Genomic DNA, 23264 nt, shown 5'->3' on the forward strand with positions numbered 1-23264 from the left:
CTGCTGTAAGAAAAAGGCTAAATGACCCAAAGTGAGCTAAAAAAAATAAAACATTTATAATTAACATTCACAAAGCATGGCTACACCACCATCACTGTGCTGTGGTTAGTGAATGGTACAGCAGAAGAAGGGTGTGGGGGTGCAGAACCAGAATTGGTGTCGATCCTAGACCCTACTCCAATGCCGTCAATTGCAGCTCCCACTATACATATCAGCAGCACTGAGTGGAGCTTACAGTGGAGTGCTCATGGAGCAATAAAAATATTACAGGCTTAATGTGAGTATTAAAGATTTAAAATAACTGTGAAGTTGGGCTTTAAAACTACTTCTAATCTTACATTAGCTTTCATCTTAGACCTAATTTAGGATATTAATTCTGACTATGTTCTCGGTGACATATCCACCTAAAGGTTCTGTGTCCCAGGATGACCTTCATTTGACTGCCTTGGCCTTCAGAGAGCCAGTTTGCCCTGCTTGGACTTCTGGTAAAGCCAAATTGTGAATCACAGAGAAGGTTCTATGGCATTTAATCAAATTAAACAGCCATGGCATCCAAATGAAATAATGTCTGCAATTGAAAATTCTGCATTGGCCTCAATGTTTCCACTATCTATGCTTTCCTCTCTAATTAACAGACAACCGTCTTGTCAGCAAGAGTCTCAAAATGTTCAATAATACAGCAAAAAGTGTTCTTTGTGCACATGTTTACTGACTAAATAAGAGAACATATTATATATCCTACTATGCATGTCCAAAAATATTTAAAGGGATGTTTGTATGTAAAAGCATATCTCCAGGAAAACAGCTGTGAAGTCAATCACTTACCTGTTTGGCCTCGTGCACATTAAAATTTAAAGTGATTTGTAAAGTCTCTTAAAAAAAACTAAAAAATAACAAACATGTTATACTTACCTGCTCTGTTTTAGTGGGTTTTGCACAGAGCAGTCTGGATCTTACTTTTCTCGGGTCTCTCTTCGCTGCTCCTGGTCCCTCCCTTCTGTTGAGTGCCCCCACAGCAAGCAGCTTGCTATGGGGGCACCCGAGCCGTGTCACAGCTCCGTGCCTCTATTCAGACACAGAGCCGCAACTCGGCCCACTCCCTCTCTCCCCAGATTGGCTAACTGACTTTGATTGACAGCTGCGGAAGCAATGACACCGCTGCTGTGTCTCAGCCAAATTAGGAGGAGAGTCTCACGGATGGCTAAGACACTCGTGGACATCGCTGGATCGGGAGGGGGCTCAGGTAAGTATTAGGGGGTGCTGGGGAGGCTGCTACACACAGAAGGTTTTTTATCGTAATGCATAAAATGCATTACGATAAAAAACCTTCTTCCTTTACAATTCCTTTATGGTCCTGGTGCACGTGTCTATGGCATTTAGCCATGGCTGGAGGCAGGGGCATACCTAGAGCATTTGGCACCCGGGGCGGATCCTATATCTGTCCCCCCCCCCCCAGGCAGACGGGCAGCTCATCACACGTCAACTTCAAGTGACATTAGGGTAGTATACTGGCAGGTTAGGTGATATAGTGCCAGGTTAGGGTTGTATATAGTATCAGGTTAGGGTGGTACATAGTGCCAGGTTAGGGTCATATATAGAGCCAGGTTAGGTGGGTATATAGTGCCAGGTCAGAGTGGTATGTAATGCCAGGTTAAGGTGGTATATAGTGCCAGGTTAGGGTGATATATAGAGCCATGTTAGGGTGGTATATAGTGCCAGGTTAGGGTGATATATAGTGACAGGTCAGGGTGGTATATAGTGCTAGGTTAGGGTGGTATATAGTGGCAGGTTAGGGTGATATATAGAGCTAGGTTAGGTGGGTATATAGTGCCATCATATGTACATACCATATAGTATGTCTGCATGTAGTGACAATGTGCATTGCTCAGTCACTTACAGCATGTCAGAAGATTCCCAGGCTACCATGGTGTCTACTCCGCTTTCTTCTTTTGCTTCGGGAGGGGGTCAGCCTGAGGGGGGGAGTCTGTAGGAGGAGTGGAGGAGGCAGCCACGCCCTAACCCCTTCCACCACTTCAAGCTGCCTCGGGAGATAATGAACATCCCTGAGGGACAGCCTAACTTGATGAGATGATGGGGGGAGTTACAGACTTCCCCCACACCGCTGGGATTTCTGCTGATCACATCTACTATTTACAAAGCTGCAATGACAGGGAAAGTGCAGGGGTCCCACATGCACCTGGGGTCCCTGGACAGTGCCTGACACCCCCCCAATATGTGTCACTGGGGGCAGACCGCACCCTCCCCGCACCCCCCTTGTACGCCACTGGCTGGAGGGTACAAGTATACTGTCCAGCCCTTCTGCCACCGGAATTGCAAAATCTATGAGAGTCTGACAGCTGCCGCGGCTGGATGTGGCTGGGTGTCGCTCTCAGCAGTACTTCTGTTTAGGGCAGCAGGTGTCCAGGAACGAATGCCCGGAGCATAGGCTGCTTGCATTATGGGCATACATCCCTGGCACTTCCCTAAACATACACACCTCTAGGTGCACTGCCTATCTAGTCCCATTCAGCTGCAGCATATCCCTGTTATAATTTGCTTTCTAATATTCTATTTGGTTTTCAATCAAGTGTGAAGATAGAGAACGGTTGAATTCCCCAAACAAGACTAGATAAATACATAGAGTGAAGAGCACAACATTACATGATTTCTACCAACTCATAAATTTGGTGAACTATTTGAATTTTTTAGTGTAGCTATTTTCTAATATGAGGGGAGGACAAGTCCCCATATGTAATCCACAGTTTTTAGGTCCATGTTCTGTCCATAGTGCCTTTACCATATATTTTTTCAAAAGCCATTATTTGTTTGATTCTATGGTAAACTCCATTTATAACAAAAAGTATGCGCAGCGCTCATGGATTCTGTACTGCTACATAATCATATATATATAATATTGAAATAAATCAACATGAACAAACACCAAAAATTGTGTTGAACTCTGATAAGTCCATATAATAAATCCGCAAAGAGGTGGATGAAAAGAAGAGATGAACTGGATCAAAGGAAGAAAAAAGTGACCCTCGTTACATCAATGTTAAGGGAACCAACGAGATGAGCAGAGTCTTTCTCGTGTAGTCAGGCACCGCAGGATCTCCACCCAAAGTCTTGGGGGAGTGGGGGGGGGGGGGGGGGATTGATTCTCTGAAATGTTCCTTCTACCACTCCTGTTGTCCTCAGGGAATCCCTAATATCTTCCTATGCAGCTTGTGAATTTTCAATCCAATTTTTGGTGTTTGTTCATGTTGATTTATTTCAATATTATATATATATATGATTTTGTAGCAGTGCAGAATCTATGAGTGCCTTAATTTGCAATTGTCTATTTGCTGTGCTGGCTGCTGTTTGTAGTAATGAACAGAAAAGAAGTGCACTCACACAGCCACATACGTAAACTGAGGGAATACACAAAAAAAGGTGTACTATAACAGTAAACCAAGGTCGGACTTTGAAGGCATAGGAAACAACGAAGAGGTATGAAAAGAAACACTTTGTATTAGAAAAAAACACAACATTAATAGAACAGAAATATGTAAAATCATGTATATTGATACATAACGTGCAGTGAGCCCTTGTGTATGTACGCGTTTCACCATTAGGCTTCTTCGGGATACAGTCAAGGTTCTGCAGATAGCAAATAAAGAGAATGTACCTCACTGTCTTACAAAGAGATAAGTCTCACTTATAAGTTAGTATAAGGAAACTGGTTAAGAGGGTACCATCCCACTGGAAACCTGTTCTACTACACCACTGTCAGGATCTATGCACAGATAGGTCAGGCCAGCCCAATCTGCTAGTAAGAGAAGAGCATAAAAAGCCAGATGGTTCCAGGGACAGGGGTGGAAAAATGCACAAAGAGTGGACTCAGTGCCAAAGAGGGGAGCCAAATATGGGCTACAGATCTCACCAATCAACATGGACACCCACCAGGAAATTAATCCAGATATGAGACTGAGAGATTATCCACAATGTTTAGCAAAATTTTAATATTAAGACAATGATGTGTGGCCCCTGGGAGACAGCGTTATGCTAGTCTCCAAAGTTGTATTGGTGTCAGCGCTATATACATAATTTTCTAAACTCCATTTATAGACAGAGCTGCAAATGCCCCCCTAGATGCCATGTGTAGTCTGATGACCATGGAAACATTGAGGGACATTTGGGAAAATTATCTAGAGAGGATGGATTTGAGGTTGTAAAAGATTTATGACCAAGTCCAGGCTTTATACGACCATATGACCCCCTATTACACTAACAAAGGCATATGGAGAGTTCATCTTGTGACGTGTAAGAGAGATGGCATAAGATCTTTAAAGAAGAATGCTCCCAGGAGGATGGATTACAATATAACATTTAGATTGATAATTCTTGATATGAAAAATATAGGGATCCCCATACCTTTATAACAGCGATCCTGACTGGCCACTGTTCCTCCCACTGACACCAACAATGGGTCACATTTTCTCCCACTGATTCTAATGATGTGGCACAATTTCTCCCACTACTTTTTAAAAATCCTGGCTTCATTGGTTGAACTACAATTGATGTTTCCTTAAATACAAGTATCAGGTAGGCATTCCTTTTGAGTCTATCATCATTATATAAAGTATAATTTTGTACAATATTTGATTATCACACTATAACAATGGATATTAGCATGCCTCTTTTTGACATGCCTTGAGATTTTATCTTTTGACAACTTTTCAAGTATAATCATTTATAAATGTTGTTTCTCTTATAGTATACTTTACTTCATGTGACACTTCAAAAAATCTCCTAAGGAAGCTCACTTGAGCGAAACATGTAGAGTAAGTACCACATAATGAGTTTTCCAATCTATTTTCCAATCTCACTTTTGTTCTCAGCACTCATAGTCATTTTTGACCATTATTTTCAGAATTTTCTTCCTTGGAAACCATCTTTGTTGAGTCCCGGTCTGTCATTACAACCTCAGCTCCCACTAGTGATACCCCTAGGGCAGTGATGGCGAACCTTGGCACCCCAGATGTTTTGGAACTACATTTCCCATGATGCTCATGCATTCTGCAGTTAAGGTGAGCATCATGGGGAATGTAGTTCCAAAACATCTGGGGTGCCAAGGTTCGCCATCACTGCCCTAGGGGTTTTCTGATCCATGTTGGCACTTTGCTACTGCATAGACACACACAATGTAAGTACTTTTGAGAGTGGTTTTGGGGGGCTTATCCTAGGTAAGATTACCTCCAATTATTCTATTTTATCTTAATCTCCTTCTGTGACAGGGTCAGACCTTACAGATATTCTTGTTACTATTATACTACAGCATTCAGTTTTCCATGTGCATGCTCCTGAAGAGTGGATGAATCCACGAAATGCATAGAGCTATTATATGCCATGTTTTTATGCCAACTATGTTTTATTGATTTAATGATCACTTGTAATATGTGTTTTGTATTATTAATGGATCATTGTCATTGCTGTATGTTTATCCTGTGAACAAAATATATTGGTTTCCTTGGTGTATTCATGATTACCCTCATGTAACTTATTACTTCCAATAAATTCAAACTTTTTACATCTGCCTGCTTCATTTAAAGTCCCAACCCCCAGTCCTCCTCTTTGTTTCAATTAGATAGGGATGGAGGCAATTGACCTTACCCGGTCACTGCCTCATTTAAAGTCCCAACGTTTTTTCTTTTCTTCTAGAGTAAGAAGTGGTTGTACATGTAAAAATTGAAACGGGATCCTTGTAAATGCTTATTGTGATTTTAAGAGTTGTTCATAATAAAATTTATATTTTTCTAAAATGTATTGTTTATTTTTAAATCCTTGGTACCTTTAAAGTCCCACTTGCCCCTTCTCCTTTTTCTATGTTTATATGGGATTCAGTACTGTAATGGAAATTTGTAGGTTCTGTATATAATTGTATTCTATTTTATATGTATTGCATGATGCCCTCACTGTGCACACGGCACTAACAATGTTTTCAGTACATGTTTTGCATTTTTTCGAGTTCTGATTAGAATTAGCCTGCCTATGTAACGCCCCTTGTTACCATAAACGTACAATTGTAATATTAATGTGATACCTACGTAATCATGTGTATAAAAACCTTCAAATGCGTCATAATAAAGGAGAACAGTTATTTGGAAAGATGCTGAGCGTATCTTTTGTGTCTGTTCCCTACTGCAGTAGTTATTATTAATTTGGAACCACTAATCAATATGAGGATAGGAGTTGCCTATCATCAAAATATCCATTTCAGTACCTAATTTTGACCTCATGTCACACAGTTTCTAAAATAATTCTCCCACTAATATCAACGAAGGGGTACTATTGCCCATTCTACCAACCACAGGTGCTATGTATTTTTTTTTTTTTTTTAGACCGCCACTCTTCACATATTCTGTATGTACAATTTGTAAGAAAAGCACTGTTCCTGTGCATGGCAATGCTCCTCAGCAGGTCATAGATTGGTACAGAATAACATTCAGATACTAGGATACAAGGGGGATACTATGGGGTCAATTCACTAAGAGTTAAATAACAGCTCATAAAATTCTGCATGCGGTAACAATTGTGCAAGTGTTCAATTCATTAAGGATTTTGTATTAAAAATTGAGCTTGTTGCTAAGGAACGGGCCGAGAAACCGTTTCCCGCATCCTTAACAACAGATGACTCATCAGCTGTCAGCAGGTTTCCTGCTGACAGCTGAATGTAAAAAAAAAAGCTGGCAATCAAAAATGATTAAAACAAAAACAGCGTAGGGTTCCCCCCTCCCCCCCAATGCTTAGCGGGCCCTTCGGGTCTGGTATGGATTTTAAGGGGAACCTCATGCCCAAATAAAAAAAAAAACGGTTGGGTCCCCCTTGGAATACATACCCTTATCTGAGCATGCAGCCCGGCATGTCAAGTGCCTCCCCCCCCTTCTGAACCATACCAGGCCACATGCCCTCAGCAATCAAAAATAAAAAAAAATTCCCGCCGTCCATGAAGGCAGGCTCTGCCATTTGACAGTTCTTATGTAGGTAAGGGGCCTGACCACCTGGCTACATCACCTGGTGGTCCTGTCCCCTTGTGACATCACAGACCAGTGCATGCTGGGTCGGTGATATTACAAGGGGGCGGGGCCACCAGGTGACGTAGCCAGGTGGCCTCGTCCCTTACCTATACAAGAAATGTCAAATGGTGGAGACTGCATTTTTGTTTCTTTTTCGGACGGGCGGCGTGATTGACAATAATTTACTTCAGGGGACACTGTTTTTAAATTTTTAATTTTTTAATTAAGGAATTGCCAAATACTGTCTCTCTATGTATTTATTACTTTGTGACACTTTTTTGGTGAATGGGTAATGGGTAAATGGGTAGGGGTACTATGTACCCGATACTAATTCACATAGAAGGGGGGGCCAGGATCTGGGGCCCCCTTGTTAAAGGGGGCTTCCAGATTCCGATAAGCCCCCTGACAGTCATTGTTGTGGGGATGAGGCCCTTGTCCCCATCAACAGGGGGACAACAGCCTCCATGTTGAGGGCATGTGGCCTGGTATGGTTCAGGAGGGGGCGCTTGCTCGTCCCATCCCTTTCCTGACATGCTGGGCTGCATGCTCTGATAAGGGTCTGGTATGAATTTTTTAATTGTCTTTTGTCTTTTTTTTAATTTTTTTTACATTCAGCTGAAGGCAGGGAACCTGTTGACAGCTTATGAGTCATCTGTTGTTAAGGACACGGCGGCTGGGTTCCCCTCAACCCCATGCGGTTTTTTGACAAATACTGTATGTGATACTGCCAGTAAAACCCTGATGGTAGATATTACATGCTTTTTTACTCTTTGGTCCATTTGTGAATTGGACTTTAGAGTATTTAAAGCAATATTTACCGGCACTTTTTTTTTTTTTTTTGCGGTAAATAACGCATAATCATGATTTATTTTTTGAAATATCGCATTTGGTAAACTTTATTGAATTGACCCCTATGTTTTTACTGTCAATATGTTAACTCTTGACAGTCTTCTTAACCTTTTCATTCCAGCGGTACGCATATATGCAGCCTTTCGGCGGGTGGGCCTTAATGCTGAGAGGCCACATATATGCGTACCAAATTGTAAACCAAGCTGTGCCAACAGCATGCACAGTTCGTGCTCCCAGGACAGTTACTAGCGGCTAACGGAAAGCTCCTGATCTCTACTTGCGATCAGGAGCTTTCTTGATCATGGGACCGCTGTGGTAGCCAATCACGGCAGTCACATGATCAGAAATCCAGCCCCACCTCCCGGCTACAGAAACCTCCTAAATGGCCAGGAGGCGCTGATGTTAAGGGGTTAAAGTGGTATTAATCCCAAAAGGAAACATTTATTATATTGTGGCTTAACAATTCTTAGATGTGATGGCTGCATTTGTTTTCTTTGTTAGGCTTTCTTTCTTTTATTTTTACCTGGTGATCTATCCAGTCTGTTGTTGTTTTTTTGGAACAGAACAAGCTCTCCTGAAAATGTAGCAGTTTAGAGTATTGAGACAAATAATTTACCACTGACAGAGGTGCTTACAATGGTCATCTTTTATTTATTTTTAAAACCTTTATCCCAAAAAAACAGTTTGCTGTAACTGCAGTGTGAACTGGAGTTTGGCTTCAATTTGTTAGTACATCACTCTTCTCTGCACAGGTTAACACAGTTGCTGTCCAAAGGTTCCTCTGTGCTTCTTCATCCAGAACGGGGGGCATTCTAATACAGGAGCTGTGTTACTGGCCAGATCACCAGAGGGAAAAAGCCTTAAAAAATAAAACAAATGCAAGCATCAGATTGGTAAGCTGCAATATATTACACTTCTGGTTTTGGGTTTATTACCATTTTAAATGCTTCCATTCATATGTAGTCTGAATTTTGTTAACGGTATTGAAATGAAACAGGCTAATTCAGACTCCTGGTATGGGCGTGACCTAAATGGCAGTTATCTGTGAAAGAAGGTATAGGAAGCAATGATGAGATGTAGAAATTAGAAATCAGTTGCTGTTAGCAACTAATGCCCTGTACACGCGACCGATTTTCCCATTGGAACAAACTCTGAAAGTATTTCCGACGGAGTTCCGCTAAAACTGTCTTGCATACACACGATCACACCAAAGTCCAATCGTCAAGAACGTGGTGACGTATAACACGAAAGACTGGACTAGAAAAAGGAAGTTCAAGACCCAGTGCTCCACCCTTTGGGCTCCTTCAGCTAATCTCGTGTTAGTAGAAGTTTGGTTAGAGAAGATTTGTGCTTTTCAGACTCCAGCTTTTTCAGATCGTTTTACTGCTGTTCAGTTTGTGCTTGTGAGTTTCTATCTGGTTTTCAGTGCTTACAGTCAGTTCTTGTCCGCTCCTTGCTGATTTTCAGTTCACTCTTCACAGGCCTTGCTGTTCTTCAGTGCGTTCTGTTAAGTTCGTTCTGACCAGCCGACCGTTTTGAAGCCATGTTGCGGTTATGTACTCGTCGTACAGTTCGTGCTGTGTGGGGGCTTGGTGTTGGGGTTTATACTTTGACCCAAGTCCAGTCCATGAACAGGGCGAGGAGGAGTTCATGGTCCAAGAATCGATTACTCCAGCATGACCAATTCTTGCACATGCCTCTGCTTCATGAGATCCAGGAGAATAATCCTGATAATTTCAGGAAATTTCTCCGGATGACGGACCCCGTTTTTCACCCCCTTATATCAGCAGACAGGATACCTGCATGAGGCAAGCCATCACTCCGCAGCAGAGGCTAGTCACCAACCTGTGGTACTTGGAGACTGGGAGAAGTCTACAGGACCTCAAGTTCTCTACAGGCATTATTCCAGAGACCTGTTCTGTCATCATTCAGGTCCTGCAGAAGGACTATATAAGGGTAAGGTTTCTCCTGTAACATCACATTATATGTGTAGCACTTACACCTGAAGGAGCTGCTGGTTTGATTTGGGCCTGCACTCAGCCAATAAACCCCACTAACTTGCCTCAGTCCCCTTGACACAGCTGCGGTACAATAAAATACAGTACAAAATAATATAACACAATATACCTGTATTGTCCTCTCAGGATCCACTGGCTCCACCTGCTGGGAGAAAACAATACTCCACACAACGGGGTACTTAACCAAAGTATATTTTACTGTATATATTGGTAAACAGGTGATTACAGCAATCGTACTGTCATCCCAACATAGAATGTCAGGACAATGAATTTTGATAAAACAATTATAAACAATATATATATATATATATATATATATATATATATATATATATATATATATATATATATATATATATATATATATATAAATATGGGAGCTCACCCTCTTTTTATAGCTATTTGTGAGATTTCATTAAACATACTCAGTCTTTAGTCTTCTTGTCTTCTGCTAGCTATTGTAATTTCTTTTAATTTGTAATCCAAGTAATAAAATAATTAAAGTAGAGCTAAAGATGATCCTGGTGTTGCTTCCGTAACTATGATACAAGGCTTGAGATGCAATAGCAGATAGGCCTTATGCCTGCCTAGTGTCAGTTGCTATACTCTTCCTCCATAGGACTATGGATCCCAGCGAGGCCTGTATATAATCTGACTAGGTGCAAAAGTTAATAAACTATGGGCCGCAACCCGATCACCAACTGGATCGGAAGCTCTGTTTGGTAGCTCTGGTCCAGTGTTTGCAGCTTGCTTCTATATCAGCTGGCTCCGTCACTCCATTCTGTTCCGATAGGTGAACCCGGTCTTCTGATGCTCAAATGAGTGTCTCTGGATCTTCCCAATCTGATCACTGTGTCTCTGTCACTTCAGGTCACTCACACAATCGAGCAGGGTTGCGCTCCGCAAGAGCAATAGACCGCTTCTTCCGGGAGGCCTCCTCACAAGTCCTCACATTTAAGCCATGCGTTCTCAAGAGACCAAAGATGGCCGCTCTGTCTCCTTTTATCTTCTACCCAGAATGCACTGTCAGAGAGGGTGTCCATGGTTAGGACACCCAGCATCCTGGGTAAAAAGGCCAGTGTAAATAACAGTCACTTCCTGTACAAAGTTCAGTGCTTTGAGAAAGCAAAAATCATTCAAGTCCACTATCGGTGTTTGGCCGCTAGATGGCGCCAAACACTATGCCATAGAAATGTCCATAGACTTTCATTGTAAATGCTAATATCATTTAGTAGGCAAGGATACCAGCACTACATATGTATTTAATGTTTGATAATGTATTATATTTCTGTCATCATTCCCTAATTACCATGATTGGAATATGCTGTGAATGTCCCCTTTATCCTCATGCATGCTGGAAGCTTTTAATGCCCCTTTTTTGGCCTACATGCATATTTGCCTTCACTAACCTCCCCAGCATGCTATCCTGGGCCCATATACACCTATAGCCTAGTCCCTTAACAATGTATTTTGTCAGCTCCATTGTAGTGCTTTACACGAAACACCCTCTAAAATGTGTACTCCTTAAAATAAATGTTATACTGATGTTGTGCAAGAATGTTTTTTGTGTAATCTGCTTGCAATGTTATGTGCAAAAGTACTTATATATTTTTTCTTGTTTGACTCCACAGTTTCCTTCAAAGCCACAGGAATGGCAGACTACGGCCTCCCATTTTGCTGACGGTTGGGACTTTCCCAACTGTGGAGGGGCTATAGATGGGAAACACATCCACATCGAGCCACCACCCCATTCGTGGTCTTACTATTATAACTATAAGGGGTTTAATAGTGTAGTGTTAATGGTGGTGGTGTTAATGGCGGTGGTGTCGGTACAATATGAGTTCCTCTATGTGGATGTGGGGAAGAATTACCGGATGGAGGAGTCTTCACGCAGACAGAGTTTTACCAGCGACTCCAGAATGGGGCATGGCATTGCCACCTGATGCGGATAACGTGAAAGGACTCCCCTTCATCTTTATTGCAGATGAAGCCTTTGGTCTGGGCGAGCACCTGATGAGGCCATTCCCCCAAAGGACCCTCACCCGAAGAGGAAGGTTTTTAACTACCGGCTGGCCAGAGCGAGAAGAGTCATTGAGAATACCTTTGGGATAATGGCCAGCCGGTTCCGCCTGTTTCTGAAAGCAATCCATATGGCTGACAACAAAATCAACCATATCATCCTATCCTGCTCCATACTGCACAATTATTTGGTTGTATTTTGAAGACCTTTTAAATTCTTCCCAACACATCAATCATGTTCTTCATTTGTTTCTCCAGAAAATTTTGTTTATTCTAATGATGTCGATTTCATGATTCCATGTCATGTCCTGGATTAGTAGCTGTGCACTTGCACTTGTGAATTTTGAAGCTTGCTCTTCCACAACCATCAAATCACCAAAAAAAATTGGAAAAGCATGTCTTATAAATATGCAGGCATACATATATTACCTGAAGCTGGGGTGTCAGACACTCACCTGTTGTGGTGACAAATTTGCCAAGTTCCCCTACTTTTCCTTCCTCCAGATCCTCGGGGTGTTTTTTGGAGTTCCCCTTCTTTCTCAGGTGGGGGGTTCCTTGTGTCCTCTGTTGAGAGGTGTCCTCCGAGTCTTTGGTCCCCTATGAAAAGGAAACAAAAGGTATACTTTAGCACACAGGCTGTAGTAATTCAACTGCGGTTTCTGGACAACCAGACTGAAGGTAGGGATTCTCTTTCTACCCTTCCCTGCAGCCTTCCCTCCACCCTTCCCTCAACCCCAGCAGAGGCCAGCGAGGAACAACCTGGGCCTTCCATCCTGGAAGAAGTGGATGCGCCCAGCTGGAGCCAGGTATATTATTTTTAGACATATTTATTGTCCTAATATTAATGATGTTAACTAGATGTGATAATTGATTACAAATGAATGGTTTAATAAAAAATTATGTATACATATCAATTGACAGTAGTGGCCAAAAATGTTTGTGACCAGCTTGAAAAATGCTGGGGTCAGAATGATAGTCTTTTCTATTTATTAACATTGAATTTGCAAGTCATGAGCTGAAAATTGTGTGTGATTGATGAAGCAAAAACTAAAACTATGTTCCTTTTTGATACACAGGATGAGCTCAGCAAAGAGGGGGGTCTGGAAAGTGGCAGCCAGGAGGAGGCCATGCCCAGTGTCAGCTAAGAGGTGGGCGGGCCCAGTGACAGCCAGGAGGAGGCAGTGCCCAGTGGCAGCCAGGAGGAGGCGGGTTGCTAGACTTGGAGAAGGGTCAACACCTACTCTGTGAGGGAATTATATTTGAGGCCCTTCAGAATGGGTTGAGGGGCCAACTAAGAACAACCACATATATGAGCAAGCCCATCTTCCTCCTCCTCCTCTTCCTGCCACAAGTCCACCACCCGAGGCATAGCCTCCAAGGAAGGCTGCAGGGAAGGGTGGAGGGAAGGCTGCAGTGAAGAGAAGAAAGCGATGACTTGGCTTCAGCCTGGTCTGACAGAAGACGTAGGCTGGTGTAGTACCACAGCCTGGGGACAGATATGTCATCTGCTGCTGGTCCTAATCTCTAGGATTCCTGGGTCCAAAATTATATGGACTCCTCAAGCTTCCCATTTTCTTTTACATGGACTTGATGTGTGCCCTGGGGGCCAAAAGGCTTCACAAATTCCAAACATTTCTCCAGCGTTGCCTTCCTCTTTATTTTGTTACCCAGAATAAATGGAGATTTTATTTTCAGAAAATACTTTCTTATGTGTTTCTCTACAAAAAGGACAGTTTGTGTGTAGGCAGGTACATTCCAAAAAGACAATTTCAAATTAACAGGGGACACCAACTTCCTTGAGGTTAATAAAAAATACAAGCTAATAATGTTATTGTGTTAACTTGACACACCAAAAAAAATAAAAATTATATGGAGATCACTAGAAAATAATTTTTAATTAATCCTAAAAAAATCTTGATGAAATAAAAAATAATGAAAGATGACTATAAAAAATAATTGTATACATTATTATGGAGATCTGGCTTTTAAATAATACAATATTATTCATGAGATCAGGAGAAATAATAATTTTATGAGGACTCTGTGTGAATATGAGCAGCAAAACAACTGCATTCTTCAAGCATTATAAAGAAGAAAATAATGCATTAAAAGATCACAGAATTAGCAGCGTGAGGAATGTTCTAGCTCCAATACGAACGCTAGTTTTACCACACCGAACGCTTCCGTCTAGTACTTGCTTCAGAGCATGCGTCGTTTTTGGTCCATTGGAACAGCATACAGACAAGTGTTTTTTCCGATAGGAATTGGTTCTGTTGGAAATATTTAGAACATGTTTTATTTCTAGGTCCGTCAGAAAAAAATGTCAGATGAGGCATACACACGATCTGAATATGCGATGAAAAGCTTTCGTCTGACTTTTTCTGTCAGACATTCCGCTCGTGTGTACATGGCATTAGAAGAACAGAAAATCCTGGAAGAATATAGTCCACCCAGGGTCAGCGCTACCGCTAAGCGAACTAGGTAGCTGCCTAGGGCGCACTGCCGCTATGGCCGCTGATTCCCTATTCCGCTGTGTGACAGTAGTAGTCCTTCCAAGGCGCAGGGAGACACCATGCAGTCCTGTGAAGGAGGAAGAGGCAGTGAGAGCTTGTCAGAACTGTGCTCTCAGAACCTCGATACAACAGCTGTTGGGTCAGTGGGTGGATCCATGTGCTCCCCTCCCCTGGCTCCTCCCATTCTCCCATGCTCTGTGGAACTCCTGCCATGTGCAGAGCCCAGATAATGGCCACCGCAGCTGAGCAGCTACCTGCTCTCCTCTGATCTCCATCTACCAGGATGGATGACCATAGTGGAGGACCTGCCAGAGCAGGAGTAGCGGTCATCGGGGAGCCAGTCTGCCAGAGTCTCAAGGTACTGTGCATGATGGTCCTACTGCCTGACACTGACTGCATCCCTTGATGTCACTCCCTGATCGAGGGCTCCCCCGAACATCCCAGCTACCAGCCGCCCGTGACCTCACACACACAGCTTTGACGATAAGTATGCCATCCAGCATATGATGCCACCTACTGTCCCCCTATCATCATCATTATCATCCCCCTGTTCCTGGCATCCTACCACCCTGCCTCCGAGTGCTGTCATCATACTTTTTATCATCATCCCCCCTGTACCCCACTGTCAGCTTCCTACCACCCCCTGTCATCGTAATCCCCCTGTGCCTTGCATCCTACCACTCCACCCCCTGTCATCGTAATCCCCCCTGTACCCCACTGTCAGCTTCATACCACACCATCCTCTGTCATCGTAATCTCCCTGTGCCTGGCATCCCACCACCCCACCCCCTGTCATCTTCATCCTCTCTGTACCCCACTGTCAGCTTCCTACCACCCCACCCCCTTCAATTTTCTGGTACACACCACATATGATGGACACAGAGACACACTGACACAAGGACATTTGTCCTTCCAGTGAAACCACCAATGCAGGGACTTTTTTTTTTCAGTGACACCAAGGATGCAGGGACATTCTTTTTTCCAGTAACACCACAGATGTAGGTGCATTTCTACACAAGATCCATGCTCACCCATAGTGCAGTGACCTGTGTTTTAAACGTTTTTTTTGGGGGGGGGGGGGGGATGCAGAGGTGGTGGGTGGGTGCAAGTGGCTGGTCTTGCCTAGAGCGCAAAATAGCCCAGCACAGATCCTGGGTCGATTGCACCGCAGGACAGAAAGTTATCTCTGACCACCAATGTAAAAGGGAAAGGTGAGCTGTCTGTTCCCAACAGATTGAAATTTATTCTGGCTTGTCAAAGTTTGCTAGTTCATGAAGTAGAGACAGAATTAATAAAAACAATGCTAGGGGCATCCACTGAGGCAAAAGTGTATGGTCATATACTCACGTTCATCTGACATATTAGCTCTTTGGTCAGCTTTAGCTATGGCTACGCAAACCGACAGAGAATGAGCAATGGTGAATGGAGTGCCCAGATCTCCATAGTGCCCACCAACACTATTTTTCAAGGTTCAACCAACTTTATTAGACCATGAAACAAATCATTTTCGATTTTGTCTGCTGGTCTTCTGATGTGAGGAATTATCTCTTTCCTTCACAATCATGACTGAACAGATCTCTCTGCCTGAAGGTTCATAGAACTTCTGAGGAAAAAAAATAAACCCGGAAATAATCTCAGAAATTGCAGTCCATTACATAACATACACCAAGGTATGCAGGCCAGATATAGACTAGCATTCCTGGTATATAGTAGTAATAATAATAATAATAATAATAATAATAACAATCATAGTAATTATAATAAAAAGTGTTTGTTTTTTTTGTTTTTGTTTTGTTTTTACTAATAGTGTTTCTATGTGATCTTGATGAAAAATGAGAATGAGAAATGAGTAGGAGACAGGAAATTTTAACTAACTCCAAATATCCTGGTCACCACTCTGTGCTGCCAATGTAGTGGTCTGTACATCGTACCCAGCCCTAGAGTAAGTATATACATGATTATGCTTGCAATGGCAGGCAATCAATCATTGGTTAACATGATCACATGATCGGTGTGATGCGCTTCCTTCTTCTGGAACACCTTATCAGAAGAAGAAACCTCAATTGTGCTTCTCATTGCTTGTGTAGCTGTGCTGACCAATGAGTGCTTGTCCATTGCAAGCCAGGGCTGTGTTTTGCTATGTATGGACCACTACACCGGCAGCATTGGGTATCATCGGGGGCATTTGCAGTGAAATCCAGAGGGGTGGGCAGTATATTTGGAGTCAGTTCACCTCTCCTTTTTTTGTGAAAAGAGAGAACTAGTTCAGCGCTCATAGCCTTTCCTCATAACCAAGTTCCCTTTCCTATCTCAGGCATGTGTTTATCGACAGGCTGCATGTAACTACTTCTTACCCTAGGCACCCCTTCTTCTTCACACTGTATTACTCTTGTGCTGATATCTTCATATGGCAAACTACCTTAGTGATCTGAACTATAGAAAGGTATGGTTACTTGCATTACGCCCTTTTTAGTAACTTCAGACCAGGCAAAAACAAAGTTTCAAAAGTGAATAGCTCAAAGTCCAATGTGCAAGGACAGGATTTTTATTACATCCCTACTCCTAACTTAGGCTATATGCTGCCCCGGCATACCTGCAAGAGTGGAGTTCATGTATAGACAAGGGGTCCATTAGTGACATTTCCCAGTATCTGCTATCTTCAGGGATGAGCCCTAGTTAAAGAAGACTTTCTACGTCAGCGGTGCCCAACCTTTTGAAGAGCAAGGGCCACTTAAGTGAATTGGTAACTGGTTGCGGGCCACAATGAGCGGTGCGGGAGGATAACAGGTCTGTAACCACAGACACAGCCCATTCTACTCTATGGGTCCTCTGATCCAATACGATTCGCCCAGACAGAAGGGGCAGATCCCTTTCTGTTTTTTTTAGGTAGGCGGTTGTAAACAGACACAAGTCCGTTTACATCTGCTGCTCCATAGAGGTGAATAGTATGTCCGATTGGGTCGGACCAATCATGTGAAAGGGGCCTAAGGCTGCTTTCACACTGATGCTTTGCGATTTGCCCAAAGTGCGGGTGCAGTGCAGTGAACCTATGGATTTTCTGCGGGTTAGCTGCACTTTGCCATAAACTTCTATTATATTCTGCAGGTGTGGCACACTTTCTAAAGGCGCAACAAACCCGCAGGTAATAACAGAAGTCTATGGCTCAATGCAGGTAACCCGCAGCTGCACTGCACCTGCGGATCAGTTTGAAAGCAGCCCATTAACCACTGCAAAATGGATATATCCATATATACTGTGAATTTAGTAGTAAACTTGCCTTTAATAACCATCTTCCATTCTGGTATCGCTGGCTGTTGCTGTCCCAGTCGGAGTGCATTTGGTATCACTCTGCCTGTGACAGGAGTGGGCACCATACAGGAAGCATTGGCTTATGTGGCTCTGCTCCGCAGCCACTTGCTTCCACTACCAGTGGCTTCATTCACAAAACTGCTGCTCTGGGATGGCTGGTCGGCAACCCGTGATCTGGGCTTGCCAACCTGCCATCTTTGAGCAGGAGGTCGTGGGCCACATCAGAGGGCTCCGCGGGCCACATGTGGCCCCTGGGCCACTGGTTGGGCATCCCTGTTGTACGTGATGGCAGTAGCAGCAGTCTGATCATCTCTCTTCTCCCTTACAGTGTTCTCTTACAGGCTCTCAGTTACCACCCACCACTCTCTCTACCCCAACCCCCCTGGCCCTGGACCAAAGCACCTCTTTTATAACACAGGATCAGTGGGCCAGACCCAGAGAAAAACTTCCCAAAACCAAAATACTAGAAAAGAGACTAGCCCATACCCTCCTGTCCAGGGCAGCACCTAACTGGTTAAATTCCAACCTGCTTACAAGTATGTATAGCAGTGACGATCAGTGGTATTTTTTTTGGGGGGGGGGGGGCAGAAAACAATGCACAGCCAGCCAACCTCAGCTTGCATGAAATCTGGAAATCTCCACTAGCTTCTGGGTCCCATGCTGAGCAGCTGCACTGGCTTTCACCAAACACAGAAGGTTGCTCATTCAGCGTTGGCGCGATTTAGAAAATACTTTCTAAGCTGCCCTGATGCTTGCCACAAGGCCCAATCAGGGAGATAACACTTTGTATTCACTAAAGGAATGCACAGTGGTCTATGAATAGATGAGGCAGAGATTGTGACATTACAAACCCACCTCTCCACCTCATCTTAGAGAACGCCATGCATTCAATGAGAAAATGTAAAGTATTCCCTGAATGGGCCCCATGCCAAGTGGCAGGGCAGCTGCTTACAATGCAATAGGACCCAGAAGCTAGTGGAGATCACTGTAGTACAGGCACCTACTACAGTGATTTCCAGCTTCCATAGGGACCGCACAGGTATGGCATAAGCTGGACCAACTCAACTGTTAAAATTGCCATACCTGGAACTCATGTTTACTTTTTTTTCAAATTCTTTGCAATCAAAAATATTCTGCTCTAATAAATGCCTAAAAAATGACAGCATGTTTTGAAATAAATGTCTCTCTCTGATACTTCAAAACCTGACTGATCAGCTGATTCTTAGATCAAATTAGCCTAGAGGGTTATGGGTACGTAATACTAACAGCACCTGTCTAGAAGAGGACATCTCTTCGTTCTTGATCTGTGAAATCTTCCACAAAGATGGTGTTTCCATAGATCAGTCATCTATTGTCCCTCCAGCAATGTGCCTGCAAGCACAAGTCCCATCTTTGGACACGGAAATTTCTTTCCAGAGTGTGTGCTTTAGGCCAGGTGACTCGGCTTTTCTATGCCGTGCTTTCTTGTGGTGTTGTGTTCATGATTAGTAATGCTCCCAGTCGGTGAGAGTTCTGTCCAACTCAATCTCTGAAGGTCATGATCTGGTTACAGTTTTATGGAGCCACCTGCACTTTACCCTTCATCGCTTGATAAATATACATCTATGTTTTATGTCCTCTGCCTATTATAGCTGCAGTGCCACAGGGGGTTGTTTTCAATCCCTTCCTATTTTCAAAGTACATCTCATCAATGGGAAAATGAATAAGCAGATTTTGTTTCAAATACCACTTATTGTACAGTCAGCTCTTAATTTTTGAACACATTTCTCCTCTTTCTAATAATGCTTTAAACTTTTAAAGTGGTATCACATCCCTCCCAACTTTTTGAGACGGGAATGAGGGACACCTATCAGCAAAAGTATGCAGGCATAGGACACACCTCTTGCATGCCCTCTTAAAGGAGAATTGTACAAAAAAAAGATTGGTTAAACCTACAAGTGCTTTTTTTACCACTATGATTCCTTTATATTGGCTTTTGGAATTTACAAACGCAATTTAGAAATCAGATGAAAGGTTTAGGGCTGGAAAACACTTGAGTGAATTTTATATACAACGCTATAGATCAGACCAAAATGAGGGATTGATTTCAAATCATACATTCTGCCAGGGTATCTCAACTTATGAGTAGTGATGGCCGAACGGTTCGCCCGGCGGTCGTTTCGCGGCGAATTTCCGACATTCGCGGTCCGCACGTTCGAACGCCTTTTTCCGTCGTTCGCCGCGGCGGACTTACGTGTTTAATGTATACAAGAACTTTAACCTTTGGTGACACGTTTATCATGTGATACAGGACAGCCAATTGAGACATGACAGCACATGGACACTTGTACATTCCCCCTAACCTATAAATACACCCGATCCGGTGGCCATTTTACATTCTTTCTTCTGTTACGATAGGGACAGGTTCCTGTGTGGAGTAGGGAGAGATAAACCACTAGCTATTTGGTACACAAAAGTTCTTTTCAGGACTGGTATAGGTGTTAGGTGTTGATAGGTTTGCTGTGCTGCTGATTCTTGCAGCAGCCTGAGTGTCTTTTGTTAGTTTAGAGAAAGGGAAAGGACGGTGTATGCTACAGGGACAGCCAGATTAGTCTTTCATCATCATCATCATCATCATCATCATTAGCTGTTACTATCAAGGTCCACAAAAGAGCTGTTCCAGTAACCACTAATCGTTCTCTTTTTTTGCCAATTTGTATAGGGACAGGAAGGAAGCAGTGTTGTCAGGCAGTGAGGGTAATTTTAAAGACTTGCTGTTATTATTAGTTCCACAAAGGTTCTTTTCAGGACTGGTATCAGTGGTACAGTAATAGGCTTGTACATGTATAATATTCTTTCTTCCAAATATAGAAAGGATATTATACTTGACTGCTGCCCTTCTGCTGCAGTCTGCTAAACATTCACAACTCACTTGTTCCACAAAAGTTCTTATAAGGACTGGTAACTTGGTATAGGGTGCTACGGTACATAGGCTTGAGTGCGGTACAGTCTGCTGTTCTGTAAGGACCGCTATCGGTCCACAATAGATAGGGTTGACGTGCACCACTGCTGACCGCTGCCCTATACTGCAGCAGTCCTTCAGCGGTATAGGGACTGACGTACAGTCTGCTAATCACTAACACACAACCTGCTTGTTCCACAAAAGTTCTTATAAGGACTGGTAACTTGGTATAGGGTGCTACGGTACATAGGCTTGAGTGCGGTACAGTCTGCTGTTCTGTAAGGACCGCTATCGGTCCACAATAGATAGGGTTGACGTGCACCACTGCTGACCGCTGCCCTATACTGCAGCAGTCCTTCAGCGGTATAGGGACTGACGTACAGTCTGCTAAACACTAATACACAACCTGCTTGGTCCACAAAAGTTCTTATAAGGACTGGTAACTTGGTATAGGGTGCTACGGTACATAGGCTTGAGTGCGGTACAGTCTGCTGTTCTGTAAGGACCGCTATCGGTCCACAATAGATAGGGTTGACGTGCACCACTGCTGACCGCTGCCCTATACTGCAGCAGTCCTTCAGCGGTATAGGGACTGACGTACAGTCTGCTAAACACTAATACACAACCTGCTTGGTCCACAAAAGTTCTTATAAGGACTGGTAACTTGGTATAGGGTGCTACGGTACATAGGCTTGAGTGCGGTACAGTCTGCTGTTCTGTAAGGACCGCTATCGGTCCACAATAGATAGGGTTGACGTGCACCACTGCTGACCGCTCACCTATACTGCAGCAGTCCTTCAGCGGTATAGGGACTGACGTACAGTCTGCTAATCACTAACACACAACCTGCTTGTTCCACAAAAGTTCTTATAAGGACTGGTAACTTGGTATAGGGTGCTACGGTACATAGGCTTGAGTGCGGTACAGTCTGCTGTTCTGTAAGGACCGCTATCGGTCCACAATAGATAGGGTTGACGTGCACCACTGCTGACCGCTGCCCTATACTGCAGCAGTCCTTCAGCGGTATAGGGACTGACGTACAGTCTGCTAAACACTAATACACAACCTGCTTGGTCCACAAAAGTTCTTATAAGGACTGGTAACTTGGTATAGGGTGCTACGGTACATAGGCTTGAGTGCGGTACAGTCTGCTGTTCTGTAAGGACCGCTATCGGTCCACAATAGATAGGGTTGACGTGCACCACTGCTGACCGCTCACCTATACTGCAGCAGTCCTTCAGCGGTATAGGGACTGACGTACAGTCTGCTAATCACTAACACACAACCTGCTTGTTCCACAAAAGTTCTTATAAGGACTGGTAACTTGGTATAGGGTGCTACGGTACATAGGCTTGAGTGCGGTACAGTCTGCTGTTCTGTAAGGACCGCTATCGGTCCACAATAGATAGGGTTGACGTGCACCACTGCTGACCGCTGCCCTATACTGCAGCAGTCCTTCAGCGGTATAGGGACTGACGTACAGTCTGCTAAACACTAATACACAACCTGCTTGGTCCACAAAAGTTCTTATAAGGACTGGTAACTTGGTATAGGGTGCTACGGTACATAGGCTTGAGTGCGGTACAGTCTGCTGTTCTGTAAGGACCGCTATAGGTCCACAATAGATAGGGTTGACGTGCACCACTGCTGACCGCTCACCTATACTGCAGCAGTCCTTCAGCGGTATAGGGACTGACGTACAGTCTGCTAATCACTAACACACAACCTGCTTGTTCCACAAAAGTTCTTATAAGGACTGGTAACTTGGTATAGGGTGCTACGGTACATAGGCTTGAGTGCGGTACAGTCTGCTGTTCTGTAAGGACCGCTATCGGTCCACAATAGATAGGGTTGACGTGCACCACTGCTGACCGCTGCCCTATACTGCAGCAGTCCTTCAGCGGTATAGGGACTGACGTACAGTCTGCTAAACACTAATACACAACCTGCTTGGTCCACAAAAGTTCTTATAAGGACTGGTAACTTGGTATAGGGTGCTACGGTACATAGGCTTGAGTGCGGTACAGTCTGCTGTTCTGTAAGGACCGCTATCGGTCCACAATAGATAGGGTTGACGTGCACCACTGCTGACCGCTGCCCTATACTGCAGCAGTCCTTCAGCGGTATAGGGACTGACGTACAGTCTGCTAAACACTAATACACAACCTGCTTGGTCCACAAAAGTTCTTATAAGGACTGGTAACTTGGTATAGGGTGCTACGGTACATAGGCTTGAGTGCGGTACAGTCTGCTGTTCTGTAAGGACCGCTATCGGTCCACAATAGATAGGGTTGACGTGCACCACTGCTGACCGCTCACCTATACTGCAGCAGTCCTTCAGCGGTATAGGGACTGACGTACAGTCTGCTAATCACTAACACACAACCTGCTTGTTCCACAAAAGTTCTTATAAGGACTGGTAACTTGGTATAGGGTGCTACGGTACATAGGCTTGAGTGCGGTACAGTCTGCTGTTCTGTAAGGACCGCTATCGGTCCACAATAGATAGGGTTGACGTGCACCACTGCTGACCGCTGCCCTATACTGCAGCAGTCCT

General features: G+C 43.7%; 1 long non-coding RNA gene across 1 annotated transcript; it reads right to left on the minus strand.

Annotated features, from left to right (window-relative positions):
* Positions 1-8554: 8554 nt before the first annotated feature.
* LOC143940023 (uncharacterized) lies at positions 8555-19235 on the minus strand. Its single transcript, XR_013263810.1, has 3 exons — positions 19038-19235; positions 12400-12541; positions 8555-8766 (listed from the first exon to the last, which is right to left on the minus strand). It is a non-coding gene; the product is annotated as an uncharacterized LOC143940023 (long non-coding RNA).
* Positions 19236-23264: the final 4029 nt, after the last annotated feature.

This window comes from Lithobates pipiens, unplaced genomic scaffold (assembly GCF_037356315.1).
Source record: "Lithobates pipiens isolate NorthernLeopardFrog02 unplaced genomic scaffold, aLitPip1_a1.2 Scaffold_3, whole genome shotgun sequence".
In the NCBI taxonomy this organism is placed as follows: Eukaryota; Metazoa; Chordata; class Amphibia; order Anura; family Ranidae; genus Lithobates; species Lithobates pipiens.